The 15,443-nt window shown below is 45.4% G+C and overlaps 1 long non-coding RNA gene across 1 annotated transcript; it reads left to right on the forward strand.

The window, feature by feature from the left end:
- Nucleotides 1-4,084: 4,084 nt before the first annotated feature.
- Nucleotides 4,085-6,698, forward strand: LOC142101669 (uncharacterized). Its single transcript, XR_012679118.1, has 2 exons — nt 4,085-5,373; nt 5,972-6,698. It is a non-coding gene; the product is annotated as an uncharacterized LOC142101669 (long non-coding RNA).
- The last annotated feature ends 8,745 nt before the right edge of the window (nt 6,699-15,443 follow it).

Below are 15,443 nucleotides of genomic sequence, written 5' to 3' on the forward strand. Positions count from 1 at the left end.
AGCGTCTGCTGGTTGCCCCGGCAACGGCCGGGTTATGGCCGGAAATGACGTCCCGGTCGCCATGGCGACGGCCGGGACGCGGGTGAGTGAGTTGCGGCGGCTGGGCACTGCCGCGGCTCGTAACACAAGGTGACAGAAATTGGAGGGGTCAAGATCACGCAGGTTGCATAGTGTCAGCAGGGTTTTGGTGCGAAAGTCGGAGGAGGAGGTAGGGTGAGGTGGAAGGAGAACATTTGGAGCCTCCCCTCTAGATACCCTGCATCAGCTTCTGGGAAGCAGTGAAGCCTGGGCAGCATTCTACATCAGACATCAGTACATCTGGACTGCAGCCTTACCAGCCAGCCAGGAAGAGGTAAGAGTTACTATTTTTCTTTTACAAATGTCAAGTATGTGAGGGGCTAAGCAGTGGGAATTGGGGAAGGAGGGGAGACTGAAGCTTTGCCTAGGGCGTTGAGACACCTTGCACCAGCCCTGCTCATGGTTAGTGAACAAGAACATACGTCCAGTATGTCTATACTGTCCATACAAGTCCAGTCAACATTTGCTAAACTATGATAGCTGATCCAGAGAAAGGTAAGCAAAGCCCTCTGCAAAGGAGCTGTCAATTTGGTATATATATTTGCCCATTTTCCTGGAATGTCCGGGAGAGTCTTGAAATCTGGGTAGGTCTCCCGGACTCCCGGGAGAGCAGGCCATTCTCCCACATCTTGCCCACTTACTAGTGAAGTGAGCTAGATGGAAGCTTTCATGATAATTTGCAGTGAATCATGTAATTTTAGCTTTGACATCATTGCAATGCAGGGCCAAAATGACGCAACTGCCTTGCCCCCCGTCCCTGCTGTCCTTACACTTCGCCCCCCCTCCGAAATCTCCCGGAGAGAGGGAAGAAAAAGTTGGTAAGTATGATATAGATTGTGACAGAAGCACTGGGAAAGTGGTAAATGGAAGATACATATGCCCAGATTTCTGTCACCTGTATTTTAAAACCCCAGGGAGAGTATGTATGTTTGGAAAGCAAGTTTCAAAAAAGCAGTCCAACTTCAGTGAGAGCCAGTGTAAGGGTCCTTGGGTTTTTTGTTTTGCCAAGCTAGGATCGTTTGGCTCTATTACAGATGAAGACTCCAGGCTGTGGGTGAGCAATAAATAGGGTGAATAAGGGATGTTTTGGGGTGTTTTTAATTTACTTAAAAGTGTTTTAACTTGTGTGTTTGTGTTTTATTTGCATTGTTTTCTTTGGTGCACTACAGGTCCCAGCGGGCCCAGGGTGCCAGGGCATGCAGGCACTTGTGGTTCTCCAAGTGCCAGCATGCCCTGGCAGCAATGGATATGCTGGTGCTTGTGGTGCACCAAAGAAACATGTAAATAAAACACATACATATTTTATATTTACATCCGTTTTTTTTGTTTCTTTTTTGGTGCTGGCGGTTTAAATCTAACCCTTTGTGTCGACATTGTGACTGTCCACTTTACAACCTGTCGACATTCACAGTGTCAATATTTTAACCCTGTCGACCTAATGAACATGTTGACATTCTAAATGTCAACCTTTTAACTGCGTCGACATTAACATTATGGTGTCAACATTCTAAATGTCAACATGTTCACTGTCAACATTCCGACTGCATCCCCTCCCACACTCTCTATGCATACACCTAAACATACTCAGCGACTAATAGATCACATTCTTAATGCTGTAAGATGCCAGATCGCCACATACACAGACCCTCCTAAGCTAACCAGGGTCGCACGCAGGATTTTTAAGGCCCCCCCCCACCCAAAAAAAAAAAGCGAGAGAGCTGCTGCTGCATTTCAGCAGCACTGTACTATACAGCAGCTGCGGCGCTGTCAAAGCAGCGTCCGCTGAGGTGCTGTATACAATACAGCACCGCTGCGACTGCTATATAGTACAGTGCCGCTATGTAGGGGCACTTCTTTAGCGGAGGGGTGGAGTTTCTGGAGACCCAGAAACCCCCCCTGCGTGCGCCCCTGCTAACTGCCATTATAGAAAGAATTTGATTTGTCTATAAAATGGAATATATATCCTGTGTTATTTCCAACATCACAGTTAAATTCTCCTCTGCTGTGCCCCCATTGCTTGACTATCATGAGGCTTCTCCTGACCTGTTCTGTGGGCTTTAACTCTCACATCCATCCATGCATCTCCAGCTACTGAAATAGTTGTTTTCTGCCTTCACACAGATTGATTTGTACCTATGTTAATTATGTTACAGCTCTGTAAATATGTTACAGCTCTATAACTCATTTAGTTGTGCATTGTTGATTGCACAGCACCCCTCCATGGGCAATATCACATGATCTGATGGGAGGTGAAGACCCGGACACTCCCTTATGGTTCAATACTGGTTTCAGGAAACTGGTTGGGTTGGAGGGTTCAGCGCTGTGGAAGGATGCAGAAATTCACACCATTGGTCAAATATATATATAGACAATCAATTAGCTACATATGAACAATTGAGAGTGATCTTCCCATTACCCCACAATCAGTTCTTCCGGTATCTGCAGCTGAGAAATGCACTGAATACCCCGGTTCCTGAGGGTTTGTGTCACACAGCACTCTCATAACTAGGTGCTGCTGTGTGACTTGCCCTTTAAGGAACTATGTTGGTGCTTGTCTCCTGTTTCAGAGTCTCTACCTTTTTATAGCTGTTTTCTGTTATCCTAATTGGAAACCTCCTTCTGAAGCTTATTGGTTACTGAAGACTATATCAACCTCTTGTGATCAGGGATTCATTGCCTGATCTTCATGTTACTCACACTACTGTGGGTTCTGGCTGCATACCTACTTCCTGAATGTCTCCTGGATGTTATTCAGTTGCCGAGATTGCCTGTCATCGCTGATCTCTATTTGGCCCTGCTGAATACCATTTCACAGTTCATCTCTAAGCTGCAACTATTCATTAAACTTTCATCTGCACATTGAACTGTCGTGAGTTGCTTGTTATAAACTGTGCTCATATTGATTGGATTCATTACCGCCCTGCTCGGCTGTTCATTATTCTGTTGAACTACAATCAAGTTCCGGTCAACTGTGGTTCTAGGTCTGGCACGGCTATTTTTATCATTCTGCTGTTTGTGAATTGCTGGACTATTTCTAAGAATCATTGCCAAGCTAGGAGCCAGTTCCTTTAAATAAGTTCTGTGCGATATCAACTGCTTTCTGTCAAAGGGATGAACTTACGTTTCATTGTGTGTTGGACTTCTATTGGCACACTGTACTTCTAGCAACATTCTATTGCATGTCTCTAGTTCACCAAGACTATATTTACATCTGTTGTTCCGCTAACAAGAACCGTTATATTACCTATTACTATCCGCTAAAGTGAATCACATTCCATCTGGATCAGCCAAGTCTATTTACTATCCTCATCGGACTTTCAAGCTGTGTCAGTGATTCTCCTTTATTGCTGTCTGTGTTACAAGGTTACAAGTGTTCCTGATCATCATCTCAGCGTTGAACTGTATTGCTTGTTTTTCATGCTGTTGCTCATGGTTACCACTTGAAGTACTGATGTGATTATTTTATTTCTCAACCACCGTGTGCTCAGCACAGCTGAGTTGTACATGCCTTTTATTACTGCTATTGCACCATTGAACAATATACTAAAGTTGCAACACTACTTTATCGTCCGTGTATTTCTTCATTGTGATTCTCCATCTGAACTTATCCCAGCGTGTTCTGTCTCCACCACCCTCTGCTTTACCATCTGAGTAGAGGTTGGGGATCCACAAATATTTCTAGCCGTGACAGTTTGCTTCATATGTCAGATGCTCCGATTTAAAATGTATTACGATCTGTAGGGTCATACAAGACTATTTATGTTCTCTGTGCCTTATTATTGCCTCAGGTATCCCCGAGAGGATTAGATCTGCTCAGAATAAAATAGGAAGACGATCTAGGCGTTCTTTCTGATGAGTAGTTGTAGTAGTTATGATATAAGAAACAAGATGTAGTCCATCATTGATTTCTATACGTCTCTTTATGAACAGATACTAAGGGCTAGATTTTACTAACAGGGGGGATGCGTGGCGGCTTGAAGCCGCCATGCATCGCCGCGGGTTTGCATGGCAAACAGCCGGATTTACTAATGGGCGCATTTCATCTTCAATTTATCTTCAATTCGGCTTAGATTTGACCACGGCGCTTTTGCTTTAAATGACGGCTCTTTCGTGTGAATTTTTTTTTTTTTTTTTTGAAAATTACACCTGTCTCATGGGCTGTTACTATTGCCTATTTTCAAAGTCAGGAGATTTGACATCACAAGCCCTATGTAAACCACTGGCCTGCCACTTTTTCTTTGATAGGTTTTTGAGGAGTTTTGTAAGAGGAGTTTGGAGGATTGTGGTTTGCTGAGTGTTGGATTGAGTTGGAGTTTGGTGTTGTGAATTCTGCTTGAAGTGTGAGTAGTCCTGTGGTATTTTTCTGTTTTGTACATTTATTTTTTTATTTCTTTTCTTTTTTTTTTTTTTTTTTGTATTTGACTTGTTACTTGTGTGTGACTGTGAGAGTGTGTCTGTAGTTAGTCCTTTGTGTTTGTACGTCTTTCTGTGTTATGTGTGTTTCACATTTATTTGTGAATATGTCCAGAGAGGGGAGCAGAGGCTGAGGAGAGGGAGATGGAGGTTGAGGGGGCAGAGGAGGAAGAGGTTGAGGAGACAGGACAGGAAGACAAAATCAGGGAGAAATGTCAGATTCTCCCATGATGAAAATTGTGTGCTAGTGCACAATATCATTCCCTACTATGAGGTGATCTTTGGGAACCTTGCAGCCCGGACTCCGCTAAGGTGGCGCCACCAATTGTGGGCTAGAGTGTGTGATGCAGTGAATGCCGTGGGACCACTAAAGCGGACAGTAGCTCACTGCCGCAAAAGATTCTCTGACATCAAGAGGAGACTCAAGGAAAAAATGGCCGGGGAAAGGAGGTCAACCAGAACGGGTGGTGGCCCCCCTCTTCCTATGGAATATACAAGTTACGAGGAGCAGCTGCGCCAGATCATGCTGGCCGAGATTGTTGAGGGCATAAATGTGCAAGACACAGATTCGCCCTCGTTTGGCCAAGTAGTTGGTAAATTATTTGCCCTTTTTACGCTAACACTATTCAAAATGTGTATTTATTTTAAAAGTGCCTTTTTTACTCAATCAGTATTTAAAGGACAAATTTTTAGTTTAGAACTGTTTTATTATTTGCAAACACATTTTTCAAAAAAACTGTATATTTGTAAATTGTTTTTTGCTGCAAATACATTGTATGCTTTTTCTAATACATCCAGATTCGCCAGGACCGCAGTTCAGTCCCAGTCCGAGACCTACACCTCCACCTTCACTGAGAGATTCGGGCACAAAAGAGCAAGCAGGTGCGTGATTTCTGTTTAGGAGAGAAATAATGGAGTTAGTAGATTTTCTGTGCAAATGTTGCTGTCAATGTTATATTTCGTTTCTTTTAGATGGTTTGCAATGAGAACATAGGGCTACATTTACTAAACTGAGATGTTGCCTATAGCAACCAATCAGATTATAACTTTACTTTATTTCTTGCTTTCTACAAAATGCCAGATAAAATCTGATTGGTTGCTATAGGCAACATCTCCACTTTTTCAACCACGCAGTTTAGTCAAAATACCCAAGCATGGACTACACAGAAGGAGTACTAAAATAGTATTAGTTTACCCCAAAGCACGGTCTAGCAGCATTTGGCTGATTACATCTCATATTTGTAGGTAAAAAAAACTTTGCATTTTTAGCCCCCTCAGCCATACATAGTCCAAATGATAATGTGTATTCAAAAGATAAAAAGTGCATCCTTAAGCAGGTAGCATAGGACAAGAAATCAGGAATGCAAACATTGTGAAACAATCTGTAGTTGCAAAAGATTATTCTTTCCTATCCAGTGTTCAGAATGCTATATCCAAACATATTATATCCTATATACTTACCGTGATTTTTCATACACAGGGCCGTCTTCATATCAGGCACCTCAGCCGGAGTCCCTGCAAATGTCCCCTGAGCCAGAGGATCAAACCATCATCACCCTGGAAACAGTGGATGCCCCTGTGTCTGACCTCTACGACCTTTCACCTGGGCCTGCAGAACCACCATCATACCAGCAACCTGCACCTCCAAGTATGGACCCAGCCAGAGAAATGGCGCTGTCTATTGGCCTTTTCCAGCAGCAGCAAACCACCTTTATGCAGAGTCAAACTAGGCATATGTCACAAATTGCGGCCCAGTTGAGGCGGATACACGGCACCAATAGCCAGATCACTGCTGCAATAAACCGTCTCGCAAATGCATGGGAACAATCCAATGTGCAGATGGCCCAAATGACTGGGGCTGTGGAGGCCTTACATTCCACAGTTCGTGAGGGGAATGCTATTGTGACCCGGCTGGCAGGGCAAATACCGCAGGAACTTATTGCCCGTTTGCCGGCACCTTTTTCTTCTGCCACCACCAGTACCGCTAGTACGCCTAGCAGATCAGCCCAAAGTACTCCTCCAAGGAGAGGTGCTCGCACCAGGGGTGGGCGAGGGAGAGGAGAGAGTGGCTCCAAACATTGTGATATGCCAGCGAAAAGGCGTCGCTAGCGCAAAACAATATTATTGGTTAATGTTTTGTTAAGTATGTGTAAGCATTATACTTTATTATTTATTGTGTTCTACTGCAATAAATGCAGTTACATTTCTATGGTGTCACTCTTTCTTTTCTGCAAATTAAACAAGAGTATACTGATGTTTTAAAAACTAAGCACTAATTTCACTTACACATTGACCTCTGACTGTCACTTTCCAGGGATGTTCATATTTACCACATGAGGAGTACACACTAACCTCTTTTTAAAGGTTCCAATTTACAAAACAATTTAAATAAAAAAAAACATTGCACTCACATCAAACACATTTTAGAGCAATAAATGTTTATCCTACTATGCACTTACATGTAAAGTAGTTTGTAATGAGACAGTCTCTAATCTGCCTTCCGCCCTCTGTGCTCTGCACATCCCCAGATGTGACACGGACCCCTTCTTCTTTACTGTCTACTGCAATAATCGGTGGGGTAAGTTGATGTAAAGCCAGGTTATGCAGCAGACAGCAAGCCAGGACAATCTCAGATACCTTTTCAGGTGCATACATAAGCACCCCACCAGATTTATCAAGGCACCTGAACCTGGTTTTCAGGAGTCCAAACGTACGTTCTATGACACCTCTAGTGCTTATGTGTGCCTCATTGTATTTGTGCTGTGCAGGAGTCTGAGGATGCAGCAGAGGAGTCATGAGCCAGGAGCGACACCCATATCCTGAATCTCCTGCAATAAAAGTAAAATGTTCGCTACCATTTCATTTGAGCATGTTGTACAGCAGTTAGCATATGTGAGGCAATTTGAGTAATAATAAGGGATATATAAAACATGATAAGTACATACCCAAAAGCCATCCCTCCGGCATTTCACCATTTTCATATTTGGCATAAAGGGTAGACTGTCTAAGGATAAAGGCATCATGACATGACCCAGGATAGCCTGCAACAACACTCATTATACGCTGGTTAGCATCGCACACAACCTGCACATTCAGGGAGTGGTAATGATAGCGATTAACAAAAACCTCTGCCCTGTGGTGAGGTGGTCTCAGGGCAAAATGAGTGCAATCTATTGCACCCATTACATTAGGGATACCTGCGACCCTATAGAAAGCTCCCTTGAGCTCATGCCACTGTGACTCCTGGCTGGGGAAGCTGATATATCTAGGGCACACTCTTTTAAGGGCACCTAAGACCTGTCCAAAATGCCTGGAAAATGTAGGCTGCGTTATGCCAATCACTCTGGAGGACACAGATTGAAAGGAACCTGTTGCCAAAAAGTGAACTGCACACAGTAGTTTGTGTAGTCCTGACACTGCATTAGAGCGGCTGGTTGTAGGCTCCAAATCATCCTTCACTTGCTCATACAGTGCCATGAGGTTAGCACGATTGAGCCGAAACATTTGTACTACCTCCACATCAGCCAAAGACTCCAGATTCAAACGCACTGGAAATGCACGTGGAGTGCGGGGTCTTTGCAGGCTCTGCGGAACAGATGCCAACTGCTGTTCATCCTCCTCCTCCTGGCGCCTTTCTGTCTCCATCAGGTAAAAAGCTGCAAACATACACTGGCAAGAATGCACCACATTACCTGCAAAAGCCATTCTCCAACAAACCCACACCTGACAAATAATGAGGGGCCCTTTTTGTAAGCATCATGAATAACTGCTGCCCAATAGACTGTGATTTCTTCAGCCAGAAAAAAACATTTTTCACATTTGGATTGAATTAGCATTAAATTAAGGGTTAACTATGTAATGAAACATTGTGCATCCTAATTTCTTTGAGGCAACAGTATTATAGTGGATTTGTTCTAAGGAAAAAACAACTAGAATCGGAATGCTGAAATGAGATTTTACAATGCAATCATACTGGGTGAAAAATAAATTCCAAAAACACATAACAGTACCCTGAAATTTCATGACACTTTGGCCATTTTCTATACACAGTCCTAATGGATCATTGGACATGAAATAGGCCTTTCTCTTATAGTCTGATTGGCAGAATACCTCAAACAGCACACTGTTTCAACAATCTCGCCGCTCACAAGCAGCGCTTTCATTTTGGTCTTTTGAATGGCGGTTTTCCGGCAACTTTATAAACCCCCTAATAGTAAATCCGGCTGTTTGTATGTTGAACATTGTTGAAACCGTCATGGCGCTTTATACAGAGGCGGGTTTGAAAACATAATTTCTGGTCGTTTGGACGGCGGGTTTAGCGCTAGTAAATCCGGCGATGGCTAAACCGCCGCCAAACCCGCGAAAGTCGGCGGGTTTACAAACACGCCTGATAGTAAATCTAGCCCTAAGTCTGTGATGTTTCTTTACATTATTTACTTGTCTTTTATGACCAGGCTTTCTCTAAAACCGTTGCAATGAACTATGTCCAGCAAACTCGGCTCTTTAAGCAATTTAGAACTCAGAGAGATAATGGTTACTTATCAACTTAGGTAATGTGGATTTTACAACAGACAGATATATAAGTATTTGTGTATTCTTAAGTATACTTTTGTAATGTTTGTTTATAAGCAATATACGAATGTTTGCAAAATTAGCTGTTTTTTACTCTGAATGATACGGTCATCAATTTCATGTATTACATTAATATTCACTTTAACCATCTAGCTTTTAATGATTCAGTTGGTCTTGTAACATATGATCTTATGACATGCACACATAGGGCAGTGGCTGGGATCATTTTCTGCTCACTATATAAACTTAAGACAGGGAGGGGAGGGGGGAGTCAGTAGCCTTTTCCCTGGAAAAACACAGACTGCAGAAGCGCCAGGGAGCCTGAAACCTCTTCTAGCCTCACTGATTAACTGAGGAGGGCTCCTAGAATTGCTGTTGCGATGGCTGTACTGGACATATATACCTATGAATTGATGAACACTTGTAGCTAAGTATATTTTAAATAAATCTATTTCTTGTGCTAACTGAAGTTGTGTCTCTTACTTGGGATTATACATTCGAGGTCTCATTGAATATTTAACCATCTCCAACAGGTTACAGGAGTGGAATATAATGGTGGGAAATACTAGACATGCCACATCTTGTCTTAAGTTTCAGCAGATCCATTTTTACACTGGTATGAATCAAGTTATGTTATCCACCCTAATCAGGATGATATGATGGATTTGGGGAATCACCAGGTGGATGGTTAGCTCTCAGCCCTATGCAGCTTCAATAAATTTAACCTGGAGTGCAATAAATATACTATGATGGTATCATCGGCCTAAAAGCTCACAAAATATCACTGTATAATGTTTATAACATAGGCAGGGATAGATGTTTATTTTAATTGGATGTTAGATATGTTCTAACTAAAAAATCTCAATACAAAAATACTTTATTTAAAAAGAAAAAATTCTCTTGAATATTTTATACATACCCAGAAGATGGCTCCTGCTACTGAATTTCAGGCATACATGTTAAATATGAACTTAGAGGAAACCATTAGCCTGTAACATTCTTTACATTTCTTTTGATAACGTGTGTTTAGAGCCTAAGGCAGCGGGTCCCAAAGTGTGCGCCGCGTCTCCCAGGGGTGTCGCGGAGCTGTCACAGGGGTGCCGTGACCAGGAAGAAAACAAAACAAAGGCTTACCAATCTGGCGACACCTGGGACACAGCATCCTCCTCCCTCCTCGCTTCTCACTGAATGTCGGGCGTGACGTCATCACGTCCGACATATTCAGTGAAAAGCGGCGGGAGAGAGGAGGATGCTGGGTCCCGGGCGCCGCTGGATTGGTAAGAAGACAGAAGAGAAGACAGAAGAAATAGAAGAAAGAAGGCCAAGTATGGTAAGTAAAGAAAGGGGAGGGGAAATAGTGATAGGAAACAGCAATGGAGAGGCAAAATAATGAAGGAGGGGGCAGAGTGATGATGAAGAGGGCCAGAGTGTGTTTCGATTCCTAGTAAACTCAGCAAGCAGCCACGGAAGTATAATACAAATGTCTTTATTCCAGCAAAATATATAAGCAAGGATTCAGTTCCAGGAACATGCAGGTTTTCACAAACAGGTATAATGAACAGGTATGGCAGGAAGGTACACAGAAATAACTGGTTCCACAGAATACTAATATAGTTTGAATGCAGGGATAATAAGGGTGAGTTACCCAATTCCAGGATGCAAAAGTTTAGTCCAGGAAGCAAACAGAGTCCAGGCAAAGTAAATGTCACAAGCAAACTTGCATAGTCCGGTAATCAGGCCAAGGTCTAAGTTAACGAGAGGTCCAGCAGTATCCAGTATCCAGGCAAGGTTTGGGGTCACGAGCAGACAAGCATAAACGGTAAACAGGCCAAGGTCACAACGGGAGATCAAATATCAGCAGAATCAAACAGGAACAAACAGGAACACAAGCAGCAGCCAGGTATACAAGGATGAACTGCTCAGAGCACAGCTTGAGGCAGGTACTTAAAGCAGTGCAACAGGTGCAGTTCCAATCAGGCATAATGCAAGGTGATTAACTCCTTCAGGCATGTAGAAAAGTTCAGGAACAGAACAGCAGCACCTCTGGTGGTATAAGGTACTGCTGCTAGATACAAATAACAGGCAGAGTTGTAACATAGCCCCCCCTTTAAGGAGCAGATTCCAGACGCTTTATACAAGCTCCCTTCAGGTTTTCCTCCTGTTCTTTTTCTTTTTATGGGATCTTCCTGAAGACACAAATGGGCTCTTCTCCAAAGGAGTACAGAGAAGACCCAATTCCTCAAAAGCAAAAGAAGAATTGGCAAGTTCGTCCACTAAGTCTCTAGCATCTTCAATGAACTCACTTTCAGAGTCTGAGTCCCAGCCAAGGGTCGGGATAGGACCTTTTATTCTATTAGAAGATGGCGATATGCCCAAAAAGCCAGTCACCAAGGTTGATGCTTGTGGAGACTGATGTGGCATAGAGAGACCCCGATCAGGTGACTTGACTGGAGATGAAAGATATTTCTGACAGACTGCATTTACAAAGTCCATGGTGTTGTGAGCAATGGGATCATCAGATTTAAGAAGGGAAAAAGCCCAAGTCTGCGCCTCCCCTCTGAAATTCATGATAATTGTACCAACTTGGTTAAATTGGTCAGAGAAATATCCTGGAAATTCTTCAAATTGCTTCATACAAACTTGAAGGACTAAAGCAAATTGTTTCAGGTCTCCGTCAAAGAAGGCTGGAGGAGGGTTTGAAGATTCCGAAGAAGCTTTTGGGTGTTCAGGCTCAATAGCAGACTCTGAAGAGTTCCCAGCTTGTGCAGCAGTCTCTGGAGAGTCCCTGGCTGGGACGGCAAGTTGGGCACACTTGACAGGAAGCCTGGACTGGGCACAGCACACCGACTGGATAGCATTGTGAGATGCCTCAGAGCAGACAGCACTGTGAGATGCCTCAGAGCAGACAGCACTGTGAGATGCCTCAGAGCAGACAGCACTGTGAGATGCCTCAGAGCAGACAGCACTGTGAGATGCCTCCTAGCAGACAGCACTGTGAGATGCCTCAGAGCAGACAGCACTGTGAGATGCCTCAGAGCAGACAGCACTGTGAGATGCCTCAGAGCAGACAGCACTGTGAGATGCCTCAGAGCAGACAGCACTGTGAGATGCCTCAGAGCAGACAGCACTGTGAGATGCCTCAGAGCAGACAGCACTGTGAGATGCCTCAGAGCAGACAGCACTGTGAGATGCCTCAGAGCAGACAGCACTGTGAGATGCCTCAGAGCAGACAGCACTGTGAGATGCCTCAGAGCAGACAGCACTGTGAGAGACCACAGAGCAGACAGCACCAAGTGGTAACTCGGGCTGAACCGCATAGAGTGGCAACTCGGGCTGAACCGCATGGACAGGCAACTCGGGCTGAACCGCATGGACAGGTAACTCGGGCTGAACCGCATGGACAGGCAACTCGGGCTGAACCGCATGGACAGGCAACTCGGGCTGAACCGCATGGACAGGCAACTCGGGCTGAACCGCATGGACAGGCAACTCGGGCTGAACCGCATGGACAGGCAACTCGGGCTGAACCGCATGGACAGGCAACTCGGGCTGAACCGCATGGACAGGCAACTCGGGCTGAACCGCATGGACAGGCAACTCGGGCTGAACCGCATGGACAGGCAACTCGGGCTGAACCGCATGGACAGGCAACTCGGGCTGAACCGCATGGACAGGCAACTCTGGAGCGGACGGTAAGGGCAGCGCCTCCTCTTGAGCAGACGGTAAGGGCAGCGCCCCCTCTGGAGCGGACTGTAAGGACAGCGCCCCCTCTGCAGTGGACTGTAAGGGCAGCGGCCCCTCTGCAGCGGACTGTAAGGGCAGCGGCCCCTCTGCAGCGGACTGTAAGGGCAGCGGCCCCTCTGCAGCGGACTGTAAGGGCAGCGCCCCCTCTGGAGCAGACTGTAAGGGAGGCGCCCCCTCTGGAGCAGACTGTAAGGGAGGCGCCCCCTCTGGAGCAGACTGTAAGGGCAGCGCCCCCCTCTGGAGCAGACTGTAAGGGCAGCACCCCCTCTGGTGCTGAAGACTCGAGAGTAGAGGCAGCGGCTGAAGACTCGGGAGTAGAGGCAGCGGCTGAAGACTCGGGAGTAGAGGCAGCGGCTGAAGACTCGGGAGTAGAGGCAGCGGCTGAAGACTCGGGAGTAGAGGCAGCGGCTGAAGACTCGGGAGTAGAGGCAGCGGCTGAAGACTCGGGAGTAGAGGCAGCGGCTGAAGACTCGGGAGTAGAGGCAGCGGCTGAAGACTCGGGAGTAGAGGCAGCGGCTGAAGACTCGGGAGTAGAGGCGGTGGACTCAGGACCGGACACAGCGGACTCAGGACCGGACACAGCGGACTCAGGACCGGACACAGCGGACTCAGGACCGGACACAGCGGACTCAGGACCGGACACAGCGGACTCAGGACCGGACACAGCGGACTCAGGACCGGACACAGCGGACTCAGGACCGGACACAGCGGACTCAATGCTGGCGGTTGCTGGAACTGGCACCACAGGACAGGCAGCAGCTGGAACTGGCACCGCAGGACAGGCGGCAACTGGAACTGGCACCGCAGGACAGGCGGCAACTGGAACTGGCACCGCAGGACAGGCTACAACTGGAACTGGCAGATTAGGCTGAAGTAAAACAACAGGAGATGACGTGCAGAACAATCCAGGGTCTGGAGAGGAGCACACTGAAGGCTGCTCCATAGGATGTTGTGGTCTGCGGAGCGGACAGCCTTGTAAGAAATGTTCGCCACTGGCGCAGTAGAGGCATAGTTTACCAATCCTTCTGCGCCATCGTTCCTCCTCAGTGAGATGGGGACGCAGGTAGCTTGGTTGTTTAGAATCCCTAATGGTAGGGACCGCAGGCAGTACCATAGATGCAGCACCACTGTCAGAAAAAGTTCTAGGAAGATCCTCTGCGGTCTGCATGCTTTCACCAGAGGAGTTTGTTGCTTTAAAATCAGAATTAGGGCTAGATTTACTAAGCTGCGGGTTTGAAAAAGTGGGGATGTTGCCTATAGCAACCAATCAGAGTCTAGCTGTCATTTTGTAGAAGGTACTAAATAAATGAAAGCTAGAATCTGATTGGTTGCTATTGGCAACATCCCCACTTTTTCAAACCCGCAGCTTAGTAAATCTAGCCCTTAGTGTTGAAACTACTTAACACAGCAGCAGGAAGGGTTTTAAGCAGTTCTTGGAGTAGAGTGGATAACTGTATGATTTCATAGCGGAGCTGAATAATGTCCATCTGCAGTATTTGTAGTTGTGGATTAAGTGACATGGTCTCAATAACCAAACACAGAGTTCAATACAAAAATACTAGAAATCCCAAGACTAAGCAGAGGGCGTGCAATCAGCAGGCGTAGATTGTAAGGCAGTTCATCATGTTCATGTTATGATTCCTAGTAAACTCAGCAAGCAGCCACGGAAGTATAATACAAATGTCTTTATTCCAGCAAAATATATAAGCAAGGATTCAGTTCCAGGAACATGCAGGTTTTCATAAACAGGTATAATGAACAGGTATGGCAGGAAGGTACACAGAAATAACTGGTTCCACAGAATACTAATATAGTTTGAATGCAGGGATAATAAGGGTGGGTTACCCAATTCCAGGATGCAAAAGTTTAGTCCAGGAAGCAAACAGAGTCCAGGCAAAGTAAATGTCACAAGCAAACTTGCATAGTCCGGTAATCAGGCCAAGGTCTAAGGTAACAAGAGGTCCAGCAGTATCCAGTATCCAGGCAAGGTTTGGGGTCACGAGCAGACAAGCATAAACGGTAAACAGGCCAAGGTCACAACGGGAGATCAAATATCAGCAGAATCAAACAGGAACAAACAGGAACACATGCAGCAGCCAGGTATACAAGGATGAACTGCTCAGAGTACAGCTTGAGGCAGGTACTTAAAGCAGTGCAGCAGGTGCAGTTCCAATCAGGCATAATGCAAGGTGATTAACTCCTTCAGGCATGTAGAAAAGTTCAGGAACAGAACAGCAGCACCTCTGGTGGTATAAGGTACTGCTGCTAGATACAAATAACAGGCAGAGTTGTAACAGAGTGAGGATGAAGAGGGCCAGAGTGAGGATGAAGAGGGCCAGAGAGAGGATGAAGAGGGCCAGAGTGAGGATGAAGAGGGCCAGAGTGAGGATGAAGAGGGCCAGAGTGTGCCATAGATTGTAAGCTTGCGAGCAGGGCCTTCTCACCTCTTTATTTTACCCAGTTTGTTTATTAGTTTACTGTGTTTGTCCCCAATTGTATAGCGCTATGAATATGTTGGCGCTATATAAATGATGTGGATGAAGGGGCACAGTGTGATGATTTTTGTACGTTGTTGTTTTATTTTGTTAGATCTTATTCCTCTTAGTATTAGCTGTAAATTATTCTTTGACAGAAAT

This window comes from Mixophyes fleayi, chromosome 9 (genome assembly GCF_038048845.1).
Source record: "Mixophyes fleayi isolate aMixFle1 chromosome 9, aMixFle1.hap1, whole genome shotgun sequence".
Taxonomy (NCBI): Eukaryota; Metazoa; Chordata; class Amphibia; order Anura; family Limnodynastidae; genus Mixophyes; species Mixophyes fleayi.